At 42.1% G+C, this 21622-nt stretch overlaps 1 long non-coding RNA gene across 1 annotated transcript in view; it reads left to right on the forward strand.

Moving 5' to 3' along the window:
- The window catches only part of LOC131483105 (uncharacterized), a 512460-nt gene that overhangs the window by 26082 nt on the left and 464756 nt on the right, over positions 1-21622 (forward strand). The gene's annotated exons all lie outside the window — the stretch shown is intronic.

A 21622-nucleotide genomic window follows, 5' to 3' on the forward strand; every position in this document is an offset into this window, starting at 1 on the left:
GGGCAGGAAAGTGAGAAAATTTTCCTTGCTTCATGGTGACCCACACTTGGCTATGGGGAGGGAAGGCATGGCTGTGGGGCTGATGGGTGGTCATAGTGTTTGTATAACCATGGGTGGCAGCCCTGCAGACAGCAGTGTGCACCATGGCAGGCCCATGCCAGAGAGGACAAAGTGGCTAACATGGAGCGACTTTCTGACCCTGACCATCTTTTGCGTGTCTTTGTTGTTCTGGTGTGTGGGGTCTGAGCTGCCTGCTGGGGCATACCTCCTTGGTTCTTAGTTTTATTTCTAGCATGCCACTGTGAAAATGGAATGCCATTGGAAGCAGGAACATTTAATCCTGTCTTCCCTGGCTGGTTTAATCTGTTGATCCAGGGAAGACACGCAAGATGAATCTTCTGCTGGCTGGAGGGTGGATAAGAGAGGAAGAATGTGACCACCATGGTGGAGGAAGCTGTGGAGTACAGAGAAGCTGTGGAGTACAGAGAAGCTGTCTTTCTTGGGAGTTGGGAGAGGCCAGTGGAGAGGGGTTAAACCAGACCCACGTCTCAGCTCTGAGAGCTGCTCTCCAGAGTGCCCTATTTCTTAAGTTTTCCCCTCCCCTGCAGATGCCCACACTTCTTGCTTTCAATGGACCTCTGGCACCGGGTGACTGTCCCCTTGGGCACAGGACAGTGCCACAGCAGAGCAGCAGGTGCGAGAGCCTCAGCAGCACATGTGGGCCCTGGGAGGGAGACACAGGGACCATCTGTGTGGCTGAAGCAGCGGAGGGAACGATACACTGTTGAGCCCGGGGTACCGTCCCTGATGCAGCCTGTTGCCAGGAGCAGGATAATGGGTATACCGCACAGGACTCTCAGCTCATTCAACTCCTAGCTGACTGTGACATCCTTGTTGATGCCTGTGCTATGCCTCCCAGCATCTCTGTAACATCTTGCTGACAAAGACAAGAGGCAGTTCAGTCAAGCAGGGAGCTTATGGGTAGAGGAAGCTTCATTCATTTTAGCTTTTATTGGAAAGTCAGATATACAGAGAGGAAGAACTTCTGTCCATTGATTGACTCCCCAAGTGTCCGCAACAACCAGAGCTGTGCGGATCTGAAGCCAGGAACCTCTTCTGGGTCTCTGGGTCTCCCACATGGGTGCAGGGTCCCAAGGCTTTGGACCGTCCTGAACTACTTTTGCAGGCCACAAGCAGGGAGTTGGATGGGAAGTGTGGCCATTGGGATTAGAATCAGCACCCATATGGGATCCCGGTGCATGCAAGGTGAGGACTTTAGCCACTAGGCTACCATGCCAGGCTCTATATTTTTTAAAAGTTCTCTTTTTAAATTCATTTGAAATGCAGAATTACGGGGGTGTGGGGAGAGAGAGAAAAAAAGAAAGAGACACAAAGAGAGGGAGAGAGAGAGAGAGAGAGAGAGAGAGATCTTCCATCCATTCATTTGCTCCCTAAATGGCTGCAACAGTGAGGCCTGGGTCAGACTGAAGTCAAGAGCCAGAAGTTTCTCCCGACTTTCCCATGTGGGTGGCCCAAGCACTTGGACCATCTTATACTGCTTTCTCAGGCACATTAACCGGGAAATGGATCAGAAGTGGAGCAGCTGAGACTTGAACTGCTGCCCATATAGGATGCTGTCACGGCAGGTGGCAGCTTAACCCACTTACCACAGCACTGGTCCCAAGGCTTCATACTTGATGACATTAGAAGTTTGGTCTTGCAGAAGTGCTTTTTATTTCATTTTAAGGGGTCTTTTCCTCACCTAAATGTCCATTCCCCAACCTACGGTTTTCCCAATGGTCAGTCATCCTTTAGGGTTAATTTATGCCAGTGTGTTTATTTACTCCATGGAGAGGAGGCTAACAGTATTCCCAGAGAACATTTCCCTTGATGCTAACGGGAGTGCTGGCAAGGGTATGCAGACCACGCTGTGTTGGCTGATGCCCAGCTCTGTGTGCGAGCCTGGACTCATGGGAACTAGAAACATTTGGATGTGGCTGGTGATGGTTGGTGTGAGTGTAGGGGACAAGGGTGAAGCCCATTGGTGAGTGAGAGAATGAAGGAACAGCCACTGATGGGGAAAAGTCCTTCCTCAGTTCCATCTGCAAGCAGACTTTCTTCTGCTCCTGCCCAAGACGCCTAGGTCTCAGTTAATAGTCATAAGCTGTGAGAATTCCCTCATCAGTGGGAGGAAAGGAAATACTTAACCTCAGGGTCCTCTCCTATGTAAGCTGGGAAGTCGGCGTGAATTCTAGACACAGCTCATGTACTCCAGGTGATTGGCACAGCTGTCCGTGAGAGGTAATCCTCCACTTTTTTCTCCGTTCCAGTCATTTTTAGGTAGGATAGCAAGATTAATGGCTTCCATTATATTTCTGTCTTCATGCAGAAATCTTTAGCCCAAGCTTCTTACCACTATCATATTAATTATATCTACTGCAATTACCTCTCCATGTCGCAGCCTGGATTAACATCCTTGCATGACCTGCTCAAATACAGGACGGGGTTAAAAGCATCCAGTGATGATGTGGCAGAACCCTGACAATTATCAAACAGGGCAGGCTCACTTCACTGTGTGATTATCTCCGGTCTTAACAAGATGTCATTTATAAATAAATGCTTTGAAATACAATATGTGATGTTAGTAGATAATGTTCTCTATGTCTGATCTTCCAGTAACTAAGTTTAATTTTGGCTAGTATGGACATTTATTCTAACAAAGTTAAGAACAAAAATAAAGTTTGTGTTAAGGTGCACTTATTGTGCGAGAGGTTTAGTTCTCAGCATATATCTGCCCACATAGTAGTCACACTAGTGCAAGGATGCAGTGACCCATGTGGCATCATTTTACAGATGTGGAAACTGAGGCACGGTGCAGTTAAACCACTTGCCTGAGGTCCCACAGATGAGGGTCCAAGCTTGGATTTAAATCTGGAGTTTATGCTTTCAGCCTCCATGTTACATTGCTTGAGGCAGTTGTAGCATGAAATGTTAAGAATTCACTCCCCCTCCAATTTTCCCTCTGACTAAAATGTAAGACATAAATAGCTGCCAGTTTTGTGTATGTCAGGTCATAACATGTTTTGAGAAACTTAGATCAAAAGTGACTTCCGGTGTTCAGGTCCCACATCTAGAAGGAAGAATTTTGACTATATAATAAGTACAGGTTGTCATGTGGTTTGGAATTTTGTCACAGGCCTTGTTAGTATGATCTATGTTCTTTGGAGAAACCGAATTTAAACAACAACAGAACTCCCATGGAACCCAAATTCCTACCATGTGCCAAGAGCAAATTTGAGTTCGAGGCCTTGGTGCTTAAATCAAACATTTTGTTATTTGAACCAAGAACTCGGCCTAAACCTTACAGTGACCAAAAGCTCTCACGGGTCCCATGCTTGCTTGCTTATTTATTTATTGATTGATTGATTGATTTTACAGCATGAGATGCTGCAGGCTGTGATATAGACATTGGCAATGTCATTTGCTCCCTACTAAGGGACTAGTCCAAGGTTCCAGGGTTTCTCCAGGCAGAGCCTAGCACTGTGAAAATAATGGGGCTATTATCTTGTTGCCTGGGATAAGGCTCAAGTCCTGCCAATCCTCATTGGTTCGATATGCCAACATGGTGACCCTGGATGTTTGCTATGGTTTCTAATGAGTGATTTTTTGTTTTGGCCCCCTTGGTTGCAGGGCCAAACTAATTAGCAGATAGGCCCAGATATTAGTTTATTGGCTCCTGTCTGAGGACACTTTTTTTAAGTCAAACATGGCAGCTCTGATGCTTGCGGTTCAGTTCTTGGTGTAGAGAAGTTTGCATTCTTCTCCTATTTTTTCTTTTTATCAGGCTCATTTTAACTCTTGTGTTTGGGGTGGAGATAAAGGAAGTATGAGTAAGAATTTAACACAACTGTTTGGGTGACCCTTGGATCCCATAAACGTCTTAGACTGAGCCTGATGACATAGCCAACAAGCACAAAGTGTTGGTAATGAGAGGAAGTGGCCTCTCCATCCAGAAGCCGCTAAGACAAGTTCTGGGCAATTGGCAGCGAGGGCTGCTTTGAACCCACTGATAGATCCCATGAGCAACTTTAGGTAGAAGAAGACTGTAGTATTGGCATTGGTTCAAGTTGGTTCATAGAAGACATCACTTTTATTTTTTTCAGTGGGAGCGTCCTTGCTATGTGAGAATTCGTGAAGGACTATGGACAAAGGTCTAGTCACAGTAACATGCCTCAGATAATCATTCTTATTACAGGAGGGGAAGACAGTTGTAATATTTTAGACAGCTCTCACTGGGGAAGTGTTTTTAGGGTGAACATCACTCACTGAAAAGCTTGATGTTGATAAAAAAAAAAACAACATCAACAAAAAACTTGCAGTGTTTGTAAGGGTTAGGGAGCCAGGGGTCAGTGGTACCTAAGTGATTTTTTGGCACAGAGAATCTTTAGAAGCTATAAAAGCTTCAAACCAAAGACTTAGTGGGTGGGTTGTTGATCTTGGTCTTGGATAGCCAAATGGTTTTCTTTGCATCGTAGGAGGTGAGCTTTTCCTGTTTGTAAGTTTTGGGCATGATTACATGTGACATGCTTACCTGCCAAAGAATTCTTGGCCTTGACTATTGACAAATAGATTTGAACATGGGAGGCCAAGGGGTTTCTAGAGGAATTTTACTCAGGGCAGGGAGTTTTGATAACATTACCTTGAGAGGTTGTTTTCCATTTCAGACCCAAAAATCACTATTATCTTTGAGTAAGGAAGACAGCAATTGTTAACAAGTGGCTCCCTGAGAAGTTTCCATTCTCCTACAGTCACCAAAGGCATCAGTGCTGTCAAACAAAGGTTAATTAGATAAAAAGCAAAGCAGAACTAAAATATTCTTGCCTGGCTAGGCACAAATTGACAACCCGAAGACTAAACCCTGGAAGGAAACTGACAATGAATTGCTTTTTCTGTAATCTGTGCACTGGTCTGTTGTTCTTGGTGTCAAATCTCTGGTTGAATTGAGTCAATTTTCTATAGCAAGCGGAAGGTGCATACCACCCAATAAACAAAGCAAAGTTTTCTTCTTCCTCTCTTGCTTTGGGAGACCCCGAGTCCAACAACACAGGCTGAACATTCTGTAGATTTACCTGTCACTTTGAAAGCATCATGACTGGTAGGGCTCTTCAAAAGTTCAGAGATTTTGTTGTTGCTGTGAACATTACACTTGCTACAAAACTTTTTGAAGAGTGCACTTTCCTGAGGATGGAGTCCAACTGTCTGAGGGATGTGATGCTGGGGGCGGGGATGGGGGGAGGGAATGGGGAGGGTGGGGACCTTGTATGTTAATTTCAGGGTTGTTTGTGATTTCCTATTTTAGTCACCTGTATAATGTCAACTTAAAAGTGTTACCCACTACAAATGTAGCAAGTCTGCTACCACAAGTAGCTGATATAAATAGCACTTAAACTGTGAAGAGAAATGAGGCTACTACTGTAAAGAAAATAGGTAAAGCCAGACCGCAGGGGGCACTGCTGGCTGTATTAGGTTCCTGATGATTCTCTGCCTGAACCAGAGAGACCATGGAACAGTCTGAGGTGGCCTGAGGGGCAGGTGAGCTGAGCAGTAGTTTTAAGCCCGAGCCTCCTTACTGTTTTTTCAGACCAGAAAGATGCCTCCTTGTGCTGCTGAACCCCATCTGTCCCTTTGCAGTGTCAGCCCAGGGTGCTTGGATTTCTGGGGCTAGATGAAAAAGGCTGCCCATCCAGAAAGGTCGCTCTAAAACTGTTCTGGAAAATTCTCCCTTTTCCTCCACAAATGATCACTTTTCATTTCCAAGTTTATTTCGGATCCATTAAAGCCTCCCTCTGCTCAGCCTCAGCCACAGGCCCTCCCGGAAAAGGTTAGAAGAGAGAGAGGTAAAATAAAATCGAAGCCTGTCTCGTGGCCCAAGCGGTGGGACGCATCTCATTTTCACTCAGTGTTATTCCTACTAAAAATAAAAGGGAGAGAGGCACGGTACCTCGTCTTGGGCTGCCGGAGCTTGCCCTTGCCAGGCTGGGTCTGGTCCTTTAACTGCCGGCACGGTGGGAATTGCCAAGCCAGGAAAAGATCTTTGCTCCAGGTGCGTTTCCCCCCGGGATCACCTGCCTCTTTTTTCTCCCCAGACAATGAGGCTGTGCCTTCTCTCTGGTTTCTTCAGGCAAAGCAATTTCAGATAAGCAGATTATTGTGTGGAATATCTCATCTCTGTGTTCCAGCGCAGCCCGCTCAGCTTCCCAGAGCCAGTTAGACTTGTTAAGAGGAGCTGAGTGATTGGCTGGGGCTGGGACTCTGTTTCGGAGATTATAGCCAAGCGTCCAGGAAGCGTGAGCCTATGGTTGCCGTAGTCTGGGGCCTGCCAGTTCCTGCCTTAATGCACGTGCAGTCATAATTGACTTCTAGCACGGCCTTGGAGGTTTCTGACCTAAATAGCTGACATTGCATCTTCGAGACTGTGTGAGTAATCCTGCCTTTTTTTTTTTTATACAAAAAACTCAGTAAATTAATTACATGCCCTGGGAGGGAGTGATCGTGAGTAGAAAATATTGAACTAGCAGATGATTCGTTTTCAAGGTGCTGTGCTATCTGTATCAAATTCAATGCCCTGAATCTTCTAAGGCTTCTAAGATCTGGTGGTTTTTTATTTTTTTCTTTTCCCCCAGCCTTTTGCTATGAATTACAGTCAAGCTGCCTTTGAAGGAGGCTGTTTGATGAATGTGCTAGTCCTGCTTGTTTTATGGGGTCAGTAAAGTGATAAGAATTCAGCATGAGCAGTTTAAAACAGGATGCTTGTCAGAGCAGTGGCTTCCAAAGCACCTGGGTCCCTCAGATGGGGGGGGGGATTTCCTGGGGGATTTCCTGGGGGATTTACCACCCCCACCAACCAAAGCTGAACATGAACAGCAAATGATCATAAATTCTGGCGGGACACAGGTGCACAGCTGTTAAGCCCCAGAAAAGGAGAGAAAAAAGAAGTCAAATGACAGCAGCCTCATGTTCTTGTCATCTGAAACTGACTTAAGCCATAGAAGAAAATGTTTGTATGTGCAAAAATGTGCTTCTGTGGTTCTGTTGATGTGGTCCAGAGATGAATGACAAACCACGGGCTGGTTTTTAAAAGCCTCATAGGAAGGACATTCAATACTCACAGAGCCATAACAGAGCAAAGTATGTGGGTTGGAATTTGTGCTTGGAGCAGATCACAGTATCCCAAAGAGCCACGGCTAGCCCTGTGTGTTTGCTGGGGGTGACTTGAGTGTGCTAACAGGGTTTTAGATAACGCTGGAGTGAAGTGAGAAAGTTGAGTGAATGACGATTTTGTTAGTTCTCCAGCATATGCAGCAAGTCCCAGTGAGTGCTGGGAACAGAGGGTGAACGCCAGCGGTCCACACTGGACTTTTCAATCTTTATGGATTTCTTCTAATCTGTGTTGAAAAAGACTTTTCTTAAGAAATTATAGTTTAGGAATTTTTTTTGTCTCTCCAAAATAATGTTTTTATTACTTTTTCTCGTACAGTAGAAAGCCAGGGCATTTCTTAACATCTTGACTTGTTTTTCATATTGCTTTTAACTAATTTCTCTTCAGACTCAAAGGTACGAAAGTCTAGATTTTAAGCAGAAATTACTTGAACAGTTTTGTAATCATGAACTCTCATGATAACTCTAAACTTCCAATGGTTATATTAATTACTTGCCAATTGGCATATAGAGCCAAGACAGTTTATTTTTGTTTGTACCTACTTAAATGTCTGAAATAGTTTAGCCAGCAGCAAACACATGTTATTATGGTTTGGCACATTTTTATGCTTAGGTTACAGTGGACTTGCAAAGTTTTGTTGCCAAGAATATTTTTACTTTCTCAGCTACGATCTCTTTTTGGATTACAACAGTGGGTGAAATTCATGAGAAAAAAAGAACAGTGATCAACATCAAATAATTTGTTTTACAAGCAAGATCTGTGTAAAACAGTTTTAAATAAGTACAAGTCTAATATATTCCTTTAGAAACTTACCTGAAGTTAAGTGGTATATAATGTGTCTTTATTGAGACAGAACTGTGACTTTATTGAGTTTTTATAGCCATAAGCACTAGTCGTCATAGCTGACTCATTCTTAGTTATGGGTTCCTAACTGTGGCAGAAGCAAGCACATCCATGGAAGGCCTAAGGGCTCACCCTCAAGGTGGCTTGGGCTTATCCAAGAGCAACACTTGCTGGTGGGAGAAGTTGCTCCACTTGAATTTGACTCAGACTTCTAAATCGGCTCCGTTTCTTTTAGCCACAGCATAGCTTTCTTGATGCGACACTCACTCGCTTTCTACCTCCGTTCCCTGACTTTGTCCTTCACAGTGCCCTGTTAGGGCTTTTATTGACTTGATTCGAAGGGAAGTGACTGATGCTTTGTTACCAGTCAGGGATGGGCTGCTCGTGCCATGTAGAGACGATTTGGGGAGCTAGGGCTGACTGTCCACAAGGACTGTGTGTTTTCCTATTGCTGTTTCTGCAGGACTTGGATCTCCTCAGTTCTCCTGCCTGAGCTGTCAGGATGGCATCTTTGTTGTGAAAGGTAGTGGGATGTAGGAGCCGCAGGTGCTTCAGGGCAGTGTACTGTGGATAAGCCAGTGTAGACAAGGGAAAATACTCTACACAGTGGTCATTGATCTCCCTCCTCTCTCCTTGCTGTCATCTAAAAACAGCTTTTGTCAGACTATGGAAGTTCTTTTACAGATAAGCTTTGGTAAAACTATGCATGTCTGCCATGGACAGATGGGTTGGACACAAGATGTATCCAAAAAGGAATGTATTACATCATGAACTTGCTAAATGTGAACAGATACACACTTGGCATTTGGAAACTATTAGCACTACCTACTAAGGCAATGACATCAATCCAGATCTTAAAAAAAAAAATTCTTGATTGAATTACATGTTCCATTTTTTTGATGGGTTTTTGGAAAAACTTGATCTTCCCTAAGATTTTTTCCTGTGTTATATATAGGACTAATCTGATTATTTAATCTTTCCTGAGAATTTAATTAGTCCCAGTTGATGTTTCAAAATGGTAATTGTCCCACCATCAAGATGCTTTAAAGAAAGCACAGGGAAAGACATAATACAAATATCCAAAGACAAAGCGAAACACAAAGGAGTAAAATGTTTTAGGTGTGTGTCCTCACTCCCTCTTATGTAATGTAATGCTACCCACTGATGGAGGAGAAATTTTTGTTTAATTCTAAAAGAATAGTTCATGGTATACAGTGTCAGTAGGAGTTACAATTTCTCCCATATGAATTATTGTCTAAAACTGTCCTCCATTCATTGCTCAATGTTAAGAGGCAGAATGACTTAGTTTTGAATAAAAGAGTGGATCTCATTCAGTCTTGAAATTTTTTTCTAAGTTTCAATCCATCTTTGTACAGTGAAGTTAATTACACACATTTTGAATTTTACTAGATTGTTGAATAGCAATATCACATTGGAAAAGTGCCCATGAGAGAATATTTTAATGAATTTATAATGGACCAAACAACTATATTTTTACAGCAGCTCATTGCAGTAGGGGTAACATCATTCCTTTTTTTAAAAAAAAAATGATTTGTTTATTTATTTAAAATTCAGAGTTACAGAGAAAGAGACATACAGAGAGATATTCCAACTGTTGATTCCTTCCCTAAATGGCCACCATGGCCGCTGTTGGGCCAGGACTAAGCCAGGAGCCAGGAACTTCTTCCAGGTCTCACAGGTGGCTGGCAGGGGCCTCACCACTTGAGCTATCTTCCACTGCTTTTCTGAGGCTGTTATCATGTGGTTGGATTGGAAGTGGAGCAGCCAGGACTCAAGAGGCTCATATAACAAATGATGGCTTTCCCAGCCACGCCATAACACTGGTCCCAGCAGCCTTCATTTCTAAAAGTCATATTCCCAGTATTGGATAACATTGTTAAGGCAAAGACAGGCTTCACTGTTGGAGCTTGAAAAATTGTGACTGTTTTTGGAGTTTCGATTCTTATCTGTCTTGCTAGACTTAAAATATCTGTAGGTTTTCTACACATAAATGTGGCATTCTGTAAAAATGTGTTAAGGTCACCTCCTGCAACTATTACCAGTATATCATAACAAGTAATTATTTACTATCAACATTAGCATGGGCAATGTCAGATGCATTTTTTTTGAGATTTATTTTATTTTACTTATTTATTTTTTTATTGATTACATTGCATTATGTGACACAGTTTTATAGGCACTGGGATTCCCCCCACCCCTCCCCAACCCCTCCCCCCCCGGGTGGATTCCTCCACCTTGTTGCATTAGCACAGTTCAAATTCAGTTGAGATTCTTTCATTGCAAGTATCAACCAAGCATAAAGTCCAGCATCTTATTGTCCAGATAAGTTCAACGGTTTCTTGGGGAGACCATCTCTGGTCTGAAGGTAGAGCCGGCCGAGTATCATCCCGTTCAATTAAAAGCCCCGACAAAACATCAGTAACAATTTATAACGTTATGAATTAGTTGACATGGTATTGAGTAACCAATGTTATAAGAGAAAAAGAAAAAAAAAAAGAATGTAAGTTCTGAACCACATTCTGTGACTTCTACATTGACATTTCAATTATTAGTTTGTATACAACCGGATTCTATACACCTTAAAATGGCTATAGATTAGTATTCAGCTGTCTCATGTCTACTTTAATTTTAGAATTTAGCAGTTTATAGGATTGAAGCATGATTTTACTGAACCTGGCTGTTTTTCGGGTAGTCTGACTCTGTAACTCTAACAAGACATATGTCTTTAGTTTAGGTGAACAGTTTTAGGAGAGGTGTGCAGAGAAATCTTCAATACTCCAGTGAGGAGTAACTAATCTTTGTGTCCCACCCAGTGAGTTATAAGTGCATCCCCGCTAACCATTTCCTGTCTGTTTCTAAGCTTTCCTTGTTTTTCTCTATCTATTCTAGTTTTTTTTTGTGTGTATTTGTTTGTTTTGAGGGGTTTCTGGAGTGATGCTGATGGTCATTACGAGAGAGGGTGGGGACCCAAAGTCAGAACCAGGCAAGGACTAGATAAAGCTCCTCTCCCTAGTCCTAAAGGAAGTTTACTGTTCTTCTGTTTTTGTGGATGGACCGCTCAGTGCTCCTGGTTGTCATTCTGATGACCTTGAATTCTACAAGGCAGGATTTGAGGCCGAGAACTCTGAGGTCACCCACCCCCATTTGGATCTACGAGATGCATTTTCTTTTCTTTTTTTTTTTAAAGATTTATTTTATTTTTATTACAAAGTCAGATATACTGAGAGGAGGAGAGATAGAGAGGAAGTGGAGCTGCCGGGATTAGAACCAGCAGCCATATGGGATCAAGGCGAGGACCTTAGCCACAAGGCCACGCTGCCGAGCCCTACGAGATGCATTTTCATTGATGCGTCTGATTAGCCATTCTAAGCTTTGCCTGCTTCCCTTCAACAGATCAGAGATTTTCTTACTTGGTAAGCTTGCACCCTAATTTCCCTTCCACTGATATGTAACATTAAGTATTCCTTTCTGACCTGTCTTTAGAGCAGTTAATGACAAACTTTTAGAGGACGTAGTTGCTTTGTAGGAAAAAGCAGGCTTGACAATTTAGACTGACAGATGATCTTGGAGTTTTTCCTTTAGGCATTTCTCTGTTAAATCACTCATGGAATAATTTTGTGAATTTTAAGACACTGTGTATTCTTAGCTGTTTGTATCTCAGAAACAAAATGAGTAGTCAAAATGTCTTTGTGCCTACCTTAGCAGTTTTGAATTTTGAATTTTTGGCTGGTTCTTCTTCGTAAGATCAGTTTGCGCTTTGGAACGGTGGCCACAGCTGTGTCCTACATCTCAGCTGCTTGAGCTCATTACTGCTAGGAACCCGGCGAGCTCCCAAGAGTGGGAGTGACAAGGCTGGAGCAGCTGTCCATCTCACCTGTGGAACCATTTCTAAAAAATAGATGAAATTGTGGAGGACATACATAAAACATAAAAATGGGAAGAATCGTCTTTCCCACAGTCCACTCTGCAATTTTTTTTTTAAGAAACAAAAGATTTTCATTTGTGATACTGTTGCCAAATGGAACTAGGACCATCAGGTTAATTTTCTTGTGCCTTTGTCATTGGATTAGAACGTTTCTTTGGTCATTTAACATTATAGTGAAGAGTTTTTCTTTTAACTTCTTAATAAAATTTTATTCATCCAGTAAAATTGAGAATTGTCAGAGAGGCACAAAGAAGTGTACGATGTGGTTTCCTACACGAGATTTCAGTGCAGTGGGCATTTATTTCAAGATAATTCTGAAATAGGAAGAATTCACTTTAGGAGTTGATGTTCCTCTCCTCCAAGTATTTAAAATGTTAATAATGGAAGAATGACAAATTTGTGCTATGCATCTATATAGAAAATACTGGGTAGGTATTATTTTAAAAGATCTGTTTTGTTTTTTATTGGAAAGGCAGATCAGATTTATGGAGAGGAGAGACAGACAAGAAGATATTCATCCCCTAATTCACTCTCCCAAATGGCCACAATGGCTGGAGCTGAGCTGATGTGAAGCCAGGAGCCAGGAGGTTCATCAGAGTCTGTTTTCATGCAGGTGCCGTTCCCAAGGCTTTGAACTATCCTCTGCTGCTTTCCCAGGCCATAAGCAGGGAGTTGGATGGGAAGTGGAATGGCTGGGACACAAACTGGTGCCTATATGGGACCCTGACGCTTGCAAGGCGAGAGAAGGATTTAGCCATGGAACCATTGCACTGGGCCCGGGAATTTCTTGTTTTCACTTATTTCAAAGGCAGGTGCATACCCTCCTTCCCCTCCCATGCCACAACAGGGATTTCCTACCAGCTAGCTAACACTGCAAATGTCTGCAATAGCCAGAGCTAGGCCAGGCTGCAGCCATGAGCAAGGAATCTAATCCACATATCCCTTGTGGGCGGCTGGAACGTCACTATTTGATCCGTCACCTGCTGCCTCCCAGGATATGCATTGGCCGGAACCTGCAATAGGAAGTGGAGCTGGGACTTGAATACAGACGCTCTGACCTCTGATTTGGTATTTGGGCATCCCAAGAAGCCTCTTTTTTTTTTTTTTTAACATTTTTTAAATTTGGAAATATTTCAATTAATACAGAACACTATACAGAAGAGTTTAATGGCATAACTAAATCTAATAATTTTTAACATTTCATGCTGACTTTATGTGTAAAAATATACATATATATGCACATGTGTTCCATTTTTTCATATCAGGGATGGTTATATTAATATCACATAAACAGGGTCTTTATAAAGGTTTTTTAAAAGATCTTTTTAAAAATCATAAAGTGAAAAGAAAAAGATTGTGTAAGGAAAACAATTCAGTGAAAACTATATATATAATATGACATCCACATTATTTTTACAAGATGTATATAGAAACTTCTGTATTATGACAGCAGATGTGTGGAATTGGCCCTTCTGTGTCTGGTTTATTTCACTGAAGTTTCACCCATTCTGTTACAAATATGACTTCATTAATTTTTTTTTAAGGATTTATTCAGTTTATTACAAAGTCAGATATACAGAGAGGAGGAGAGACAGAGAAGAAGATCTTCCGTCCGATGTTTCACTCCCCAAGTGAGCCGCAACGGGCCGGTGCGCGCTGATCCGATGCGGGGAACCAGGAACCTCTTCCAGGTCTCCCACGCGGGTGCAGGGTCCCAAAGCATTGGGCCGTCCTCAACTGCTTTCCCAGGCCACAAGCAGGGAGTTGGATGGGAAGTGGAGCTGCCGGGATTAGAACTGGCACCCATATGGGATCCCGGGGCTTTCAAGGCGAGGACTTTAGCCGCTAGGCCATGCCGCCGGGCCCGTGAAACTTCATTACTTTTTATGACTGAACAGTATCCCACTGTTTTATTTACCACATTTTCTTTAGACACCCGTGAATGGGCATCTTGGTTGTGTGTCTTTGCTGTTGTAAACTGAGCTGTTATAAACATGAAATTGAAGGTATTTTTTTCCATATACTGACTTAATTTCTTTTGGATATATTCCCAGAAGTTGCAGATAGCTGGGTCATATGGTAGTTCCATTTTTAGCTTTTTTTGAGGATTCTCCGTACTGTTTTCCATAATGACTGTACCAATTTGCATTTCCCCCAACAGTGTATTAATTAGGCTTCCCTTGTATGCATACCCTTGCCAACATTTATTATTATTTTTTTTTTTACTTTTAGATAATAGCTATTCTAACTGGAGTGAAATGATACCTTACTGTGATTTTTATTTGCATTTTCCTGAGAGCTGGTGCTATTGGACATTTTTTTTTAGCCTTTTGTATTTATCCTTTTGGAATATATCTATTTAGATCCTTTGCCTATTTCTCAATTGGATTGTTTGTTGAACTTTTGGCTCTCTTTATTTTCTGAATATTAATGTTACGCAAAATTTGCAACAACTTTTTTCATTCTGTCAGTTATTTCTTCACTCTTCAATTGTTTACTTTGCTTGCAGAAGTTACTTAATTTGATATAATCCCAACTGTCTATTTTTACTTCTATTGTCTATGCTTCTTAAGGTTTGATCCAAAATGTCATTGCTTATGTTTTTCTGTAGTTGTTTCATAGTTGAAGGTTAATAGTTAGATCTTTAATCCATTTTTATTCTATATTTTTGTATGTGTGGAGATTGGGTCTTATTTCTAACTCCTGTATATGAAGTCCACTTTTCTCAGTACCATGTACTGAAGAGACTATCATTTCCCCAAGAAATGTATGTGTGTGTGTGTGTGTGTGTGTGTGTGTGCACATTTGTCACTGATAATTTGGTTGTCAATATGTGGATTTGCTTCTGGGGTTTCTATTTTCTCTATTGGTCTGCCTACTTTCATATCAGTATCATGCAATGTCCGTTATGATAGCCCTGTAGTATGTCTTGAGATATGGTATTGTGACCCCTCTTACTTTGCTTATCATTCAAGATTGTGTTGATTATCTCTGGCGTTTTGTGTTTCCATATGAATTTTAGAATTGTTTTTCTGATTCTGTGAAGAATGTCTTCATGTTTTGATGGAAGATTATGTTGAATCTGCAAATGTTGGGTGTAGCATGGAGATTTTAATTATATATGCTCTTTACAATCCATGAACATGGATGGTCTTTCTATTTTTGTGTGCATATCTTCTTCTAGTCCTTTTAGTAGTGGTCTGTAATTTCCAATTGTAGAGTTTTTTCCAATTTGTGATTAGATTTATCTCAAGGTGTTTGTTTTTTGTAGCTGTTATTAATAAGCTGTTATTAGTAGCCTTTCCCAAGCAAGACTATTCTTATATAAAAAATACTATCATTTTTCGTCTTGATTTAGTGCCCTGCAAGTTGCCAAGTTCTCATATTGTTACAACAGTTCTTCTGTAGAGTCTTTTGCTTCCCATACATATGGAATCTTGTCATCTTTAAACAGAGATAATTTGATTTCCTACTCTCTTATCGATATCCCTTTTATTTCTTTCTCTTGCTTAATGGCTGTGGCTAAAGCTTCCAGAATCACACTGAGTAAAATTATCCAAAGTAGGCATCTTTCTCTGGTTCTAGATTTTGGTGGAAATGCTTCCAGCTTTTCCCAGTCGGTATAATATTGTCCATGGTTCTGCTATATGTAGCCTTTCTTGTATTGTTTAACTGTTATTATATATTCCTTCTGTATGTAACTTGATTAAGATTTTCAATCATGAAAGCTGTTGCATTGTGTCAAATGTTTGGTTCATTTGATGGTATCCCATAGACTCAAAACACTTTTTTCATTTATTTTAATTTCTTCTTTTTTTCCTTGATCTGAGATAGTTCTAAAAACCTGTTTTAAGATGTGTTATTCCTTTTCTGCATGATCTGTCTGATGTTAAGGCTTTCTACTATATTTTTTACTTGATTCACTGAGTTCTTCATTTCTAACATTTATTTTTCAATACCTCTGATTGGCTCAATTTTCCATTCATGCCCTGCACTGATTTTCCTGATTCCCACTGTTTTTCTTGTATATCTTTGAATAAACTTATAATTGATTTTTTTGAACTCTTTGTCAGGCAATCCATCAGTCTTCCTTTCACAGTCTGATACTAGTGCATGATTAGTCCCCTTTTGTAACATTATCCTTCCTTGCTTATTCATATTTCTTATATTCTTGTATTTATTTCTATACATCTTGGTAATCAAATTGTTTCTACAACTTGTAGAAGATGGTTTTTGTTGAGCAAAGGCCTTTATGAGTTGGCTTAGTAGATTACTTCACCATTAATTCCAGATGGATTCCATAGTATAGTCTCTCTGTGCCTCTCCCCACCCCACCCCACTTTTCTCCTTTTTGTTGTAGCTGATGGTAGCCAGGGTAGGGATTTGTGGTGCTCCTGTGGCTCAGGATGGTTGTAGGCTCCCCATCTCACAGGCTTCCCTCCTGAGGGAGGGATTTGAATCAGGAGCTCCTCAGGTATTGGGAGCAGGTTCTGCCACCACTGTGAGTGGGCTGGGCATGCCGACTTCCAGTCACTACCCAAATGCAGAGTTGGATGGTCTTGTGGGATTCTGGCCACTGCTTGACTTCAGAGTGTCAGTGTTGTGCTAATGGTGGGCAGACGAGGCACACGGAATAGATACCATCTGAGACAGTATTCCAAGCACTAGCTTAGCAGCGGTGCCTAGCATCCGTCTTGAAACATACGACATTTCTTAAGAAATCATGCCTAAGTCTCCAGTTTGATTTAATCCAGCTAGCCTATCTTATTGGTAAACAATAGTGGGCCCAGTATGTTACCAGGTTTATTTAATACTCATGTCAAACTCAGAAGGAACTTATGAGTCCCTGAGAGTGGAACACAGATCTCTATCCTGTGATTTGTTGTTTTTTTTTTCAGATTTATTTATTTTTATTGAAGGTAGATATACAGAGAGAAAGAAAGAGAGAGAGAGAGAGAGAGAGAGAGAGAAAACTTCCGTCTGCTGGTTCACTCCCCAAGAGGCCACAACAGCTGGAGCTAAGCTGATTTGCAGCCAGGAGCCAGGAGTTTCTTCTGGGTTTCCCATGTGGGTATAGGTTTCCAAGGCTTTGGGCCATCCTCTACTGCTTTTGCAAGCCATAAGCAGGGAGCTAAATGGGAAGTGGAACAACCAGGAGATGAACCAGAGTCCGTATGGGATCCCAGCACATGCAAAGCAAGGACCTAGCCACTAGGCTACCATGCCAGGTCCTGGTGTGTTTCTTTATTTTTTTAATTGTATAAATTTTATTTTTGATAACTTTTGTATGTTTGATTAGGGTGTGAAGGGTCAAGGGCTAGAAGAAATTGGGTCAGACCTTTGTTTTTATATTCTCTTTTTTCCTTCCTGTATTGGGGGGAGGGGAGAGATAAGGGGAGAAGCCACACCCAGCCTCTCAACCATCCCAGGGTCCCCGATGTGGGGCATGCTCCAAGGGTCCTGCTCAAGTGGTTTTGATAGTCCAATAGTTCTTTATTGCTGCCGATCTTGCCACTCCAACCATGATGAAATCTCTCCAGACTCCACTGGCTGACATAGTTCACCCTAGAGTCTCTGTTTGCCCAGGTAATCACTGCCAAATCTTGGCTGGGGTAGTTGATTGATTTGTTCTGTCCTCCATCCTCTGTTATGGTATCAGGTGTCCTCTGCAGGCTCCAATGTACTGCCATATCCTCCATGTGCATCTGGATATTGTGTCTACTGCTCCATCTAAGCTACTGAGGAGGCCCAGCTCTGACACATGCATTCCACGGGCAGATCATAGAACCTGCAAGTTTCTCCATGATTGGACTTCTGAGTCCAGCAATTCAGTTGGGGGGATTCCCAAAGAAACTTCATCTGAGGTGATCCCAGACCTGATTCTTGTGTGTACATGCCAATACAGGGTCTGGTATAGTCCATTGCCCAAATTGGCCTACACACACACACCGTTAGTTGAAATTGCTGGGTCAGGTGTCTCCAGCCCGGTCTTCTACATAAACTAATGGGTGTTGCAGTCCAGCCTGATCCTGCCCACTGCGCACTTAGCTCCCACACAAACCAATGGGAGCTGAAGCCTAATTAGAGTGATCCGCAATAACCCCCACCATGCCTGCCCTCTGCCCTGGTTCCCATGCTTGCCAGTATGTACAGCTGACTGGTCCAGTCTGTCCCACATACCATTTATCTCTCATATATGTCAGTGGACACTGAAGCCTAGTTCAATCAAACCAGCCCCACTATCAAGCCCACACATGTGCTGGTGGATGCCACTCTGTCTAGCCATGCCTGTCCCAGTCCAGGTTCTCATGCTCACCAGTCAGAATGGAAACCCAAGAGGGAGGTGCCACTGTTTCCCTACTACGAGGCCAACTCTTACTCCTGGATCTTGCACTCTGCAGGTGGTACTGCAGTTTAACTTGACAGAGTTTCCCCCTATGTCAGCATCTGCCAGTTGATGCTGCAGCAAAGCCCAACTGATCCTCAGCTACTCTGACTTATGCATGTACCAGTAAGTACAGTCCACCCAGCCTGGCTTGTCTCTGATCCATCTTACATTCAGGCCAACAGATGTTGTAGCCCTGACCAGCCTTGTCTGCCGCCAGTCCTAGTTCTCACATTCATCAAATGGGAATGGTGGCCCAGCAGGGGAACTCCCTGCAGCCCCCCTACTGGGTTTGTCCACTCTCTCCCAGGTCTCATGTATGCTGGTTGGGCCCTGTGGCCCAGTCTAACATGGCCTGCCTCACCTCGCCATTTGCCAGTAGATGCTGGAGCCTGGCCCAGCCCGGCCTGGCCTGCGCCAAGTTGCATCTCATACTGGTAGGGATTACAGCCTAGCCATCCCAGCTAGCCATCAGTCCCAGTTGGGTACTGTTCCTGGCCTGGTCTGGATTGCTCCCTATTGTGGTTCTTGTGCTCTCCTGCAGGGACTGTGTCCCGAAAGAAAAGTTTCCCAAGCTGGTGTCCATATGGGATGTTGGCGCTGAAGGTGAAAGTTTAGACACTACACCATGGCACCGGTGCTTCCATGAAGCAAAGAAAGCTGGCTTCTTACTGCAAAAATGGCTATGAGGTAGCAATTTTTGGAGAACCCTTTCTTGCATAAAGTTAATGATGGATGTAATATAAGCTTCCCCATATTCTAAAAGTTAAAAAGATTTTTCTATGCTCTAGATTTGTAGGGGTTAGAAAAAAAAAATCACACCGATGCATACTCAGTAAACAAAAATAGATTTTTTTCAGACTATTACTATTTAAAAGAATCTCTCCATATACTGTTAATAAAATATCACAAACCATTTTGGGTTCTTTATTTTGGATATGTTGGATTCAAACATTTGTGTTGGGTATTAAGCCAGTCATAACCTCTGTTATTTTAGTAACAACTATCTTTCCCATATAAAACCAACTTGACAGTCAAGTTATTGAAGAAATAAAGACAACATACATAAATCTGTTTTAATCTTCAGTTCCCGTTCTGAGAAATAAGAGCTTAGGAAGACTAACTCGTATTTTTCTGATTGAACTAGGGATGTCTAAAAATAATTTTCTCATAACTCCATTTACTTATTTATTTTCCTGGTTCATTCCAAGAACACTTTTAAATGCAGCAATAAAAAAAAGAGTAAAATCTTTTCCAACAGACGTGCAAGCATTATTTGAGTGCAGCTGAAGAAAAATATTAATCTCACCCAGAGGTGTTAAACCCTGCCATGCCTCAACCTTCAACTCTGAAGATGATATTTTGTAGAGATTTCTTTGGTTGTATTCTAAGAACTTCTGGTGGCTCATGTATAGGTGAAAGTGAACACTATGTATGATCATTAGACAGATGGTTTCTAGAGCCAGACTGGGTTCAGAGCCTACTTTTGTCACTTAGAGGCTGTGTTACCCCCCACCAATGACCTAATCTCTGTGTACCTCCACCTGCTTATCTGAAAAATGGAATCGTAATGGTACTTACCTGGTTGGGTTGTTATGGAGGTTAAATCAACCAATAGACATAAGATACCCTGAATGATGTTTGTCTCGTAATAAGTGCTTTATAAATATTTGGTTTCCTATGACGACCTGAGGGAACTGATGATTTCACTCAATGTGTTTTCCAGATAACTGAAGTTTATTCAGTCTTGTAACCACTAGAGATAGGCAATGCTCGTGGCTCTTTCGAGACGGCACTTGCCACCTCTCTAGGTTGCTTGTGATTTCACGAGGTGGATTCTTTCACTGTCCATGGGAAATGGCAGTTGGATTTCAATGAGTTGAGACAGTGTGACTGGGATGATATTGAGAGGCCCAGGGAGAGTGGTTTTTTTTCCCCCCCAACTCTAATGGTCCTGCTGTTTCCATCCTTGATATTCTAAAAGAATTTGACCTTTGTGATACTTACTGGCCTATGCTGATCACTACTTTACATTTCTGCATCTGCTTGGCTATAGATTAGAAACGAGCTGCGTTTCTGCAAAATGGGAGAGTAGTCATTTGCTTGGGGCAGAGTGGCTCTCCCCTGAGTACATTTCTTTTGTCCTGGATGGAAATTATGCTTTTAGAGCAGGGTTTGGCAAATTTCTGCTCATGTGCAAGCTGTGGGTTTTTTTTAAACAAATAAAATTGTATTAGAAACCAGTCACCCTCATTTGTATACGTCTTGTCTGCTGCTGTCTTGATGGTTTGAGTGCAGGGCTGAGGGGGTCCTTGCAAAGACCATGTGGCCTAAAGACCCTGAAGTTTTGAATACCTGATCTACAGAAAGTTTCTTGAACCCCATTGTGGAGCTTTACAACTGGGCAGAATCCAGCTTTCTGGGAGGCAGCAGTTTATGACTCAAGTACTTTGGGTCTCTGCCCCCAATCTGGGAGACCTGGATCGTGGTCCTGAATGCTCACTTCAGCTGGCCCTAAGGAGTCAACTAGGGGAAAGACAAGCCCTTGCTTCTCTCCCCATCCCTTTTGTCTTTTAAGTAAATCTAATTTTATAAAAATTGGACAGAGTCTGAAATAAATGGAATGTCATTGTGTTTTATAGTGTGATATCATGTTCTTAATCAGTTATCTGTATAATTGTATTCTGTCTGTCTTGGACAAATGATACTTTATTGCAGGAGCCTGTGTTTGATGTAGAAAAGAAAAAAACCAGTTCATTGTAGCATATTTAGAACTTTCAGATGAGATGAAAATGTGATTGTCAAGCAGAATTGTGTGGGAATCTTCACTCTGGCATTTGCTGCTCTTTTGTTATCAGCACATAATAGGATGTAACATTAGGTAGCGTTCTGTTGTGTCCTTCTGGAGATGGTGCCAGTTGGGAGCTGTGTTTTTCGCACAAGTGTTCTCAGTGGATGGTAATGCTTCTTGTGTCTTTTTTTCCCCTTGCACACATCTGTGCTCTGTTTTTTCTCATACATATCTTGGTTCTTGTCTTTCTCATGGAAACTCCCTGTCTCCAACAGTATATTATTTGGGAACACAGTGTTATAGGCAAGAATCCTGAGGTGGGTAGTTGAGTTCTGACTCAGTGATTTTTGCAAGAGAAACTGTGGGAATATTCCATTTCTTCCCCCTCGCCAGCCTGTTTTCTTGCAGGTCAAAGAGAGGTGAGAATCCACCCCCTTC

This window comes from Ochotona princeps, chromosome 23 (genome assembly GCF_030435755.1).
Source record: "Ochotona princeps isolate mOchPri1 chromosome 23, mOchPri1.hap1, whole genome shotgun sequence".
Lineage (NCBI taxonomy): Eukaryota > Metazoa > Chordata > Mammalia > Lagomorpha > Ochotonidae > Ochotona > Ochotona princeps.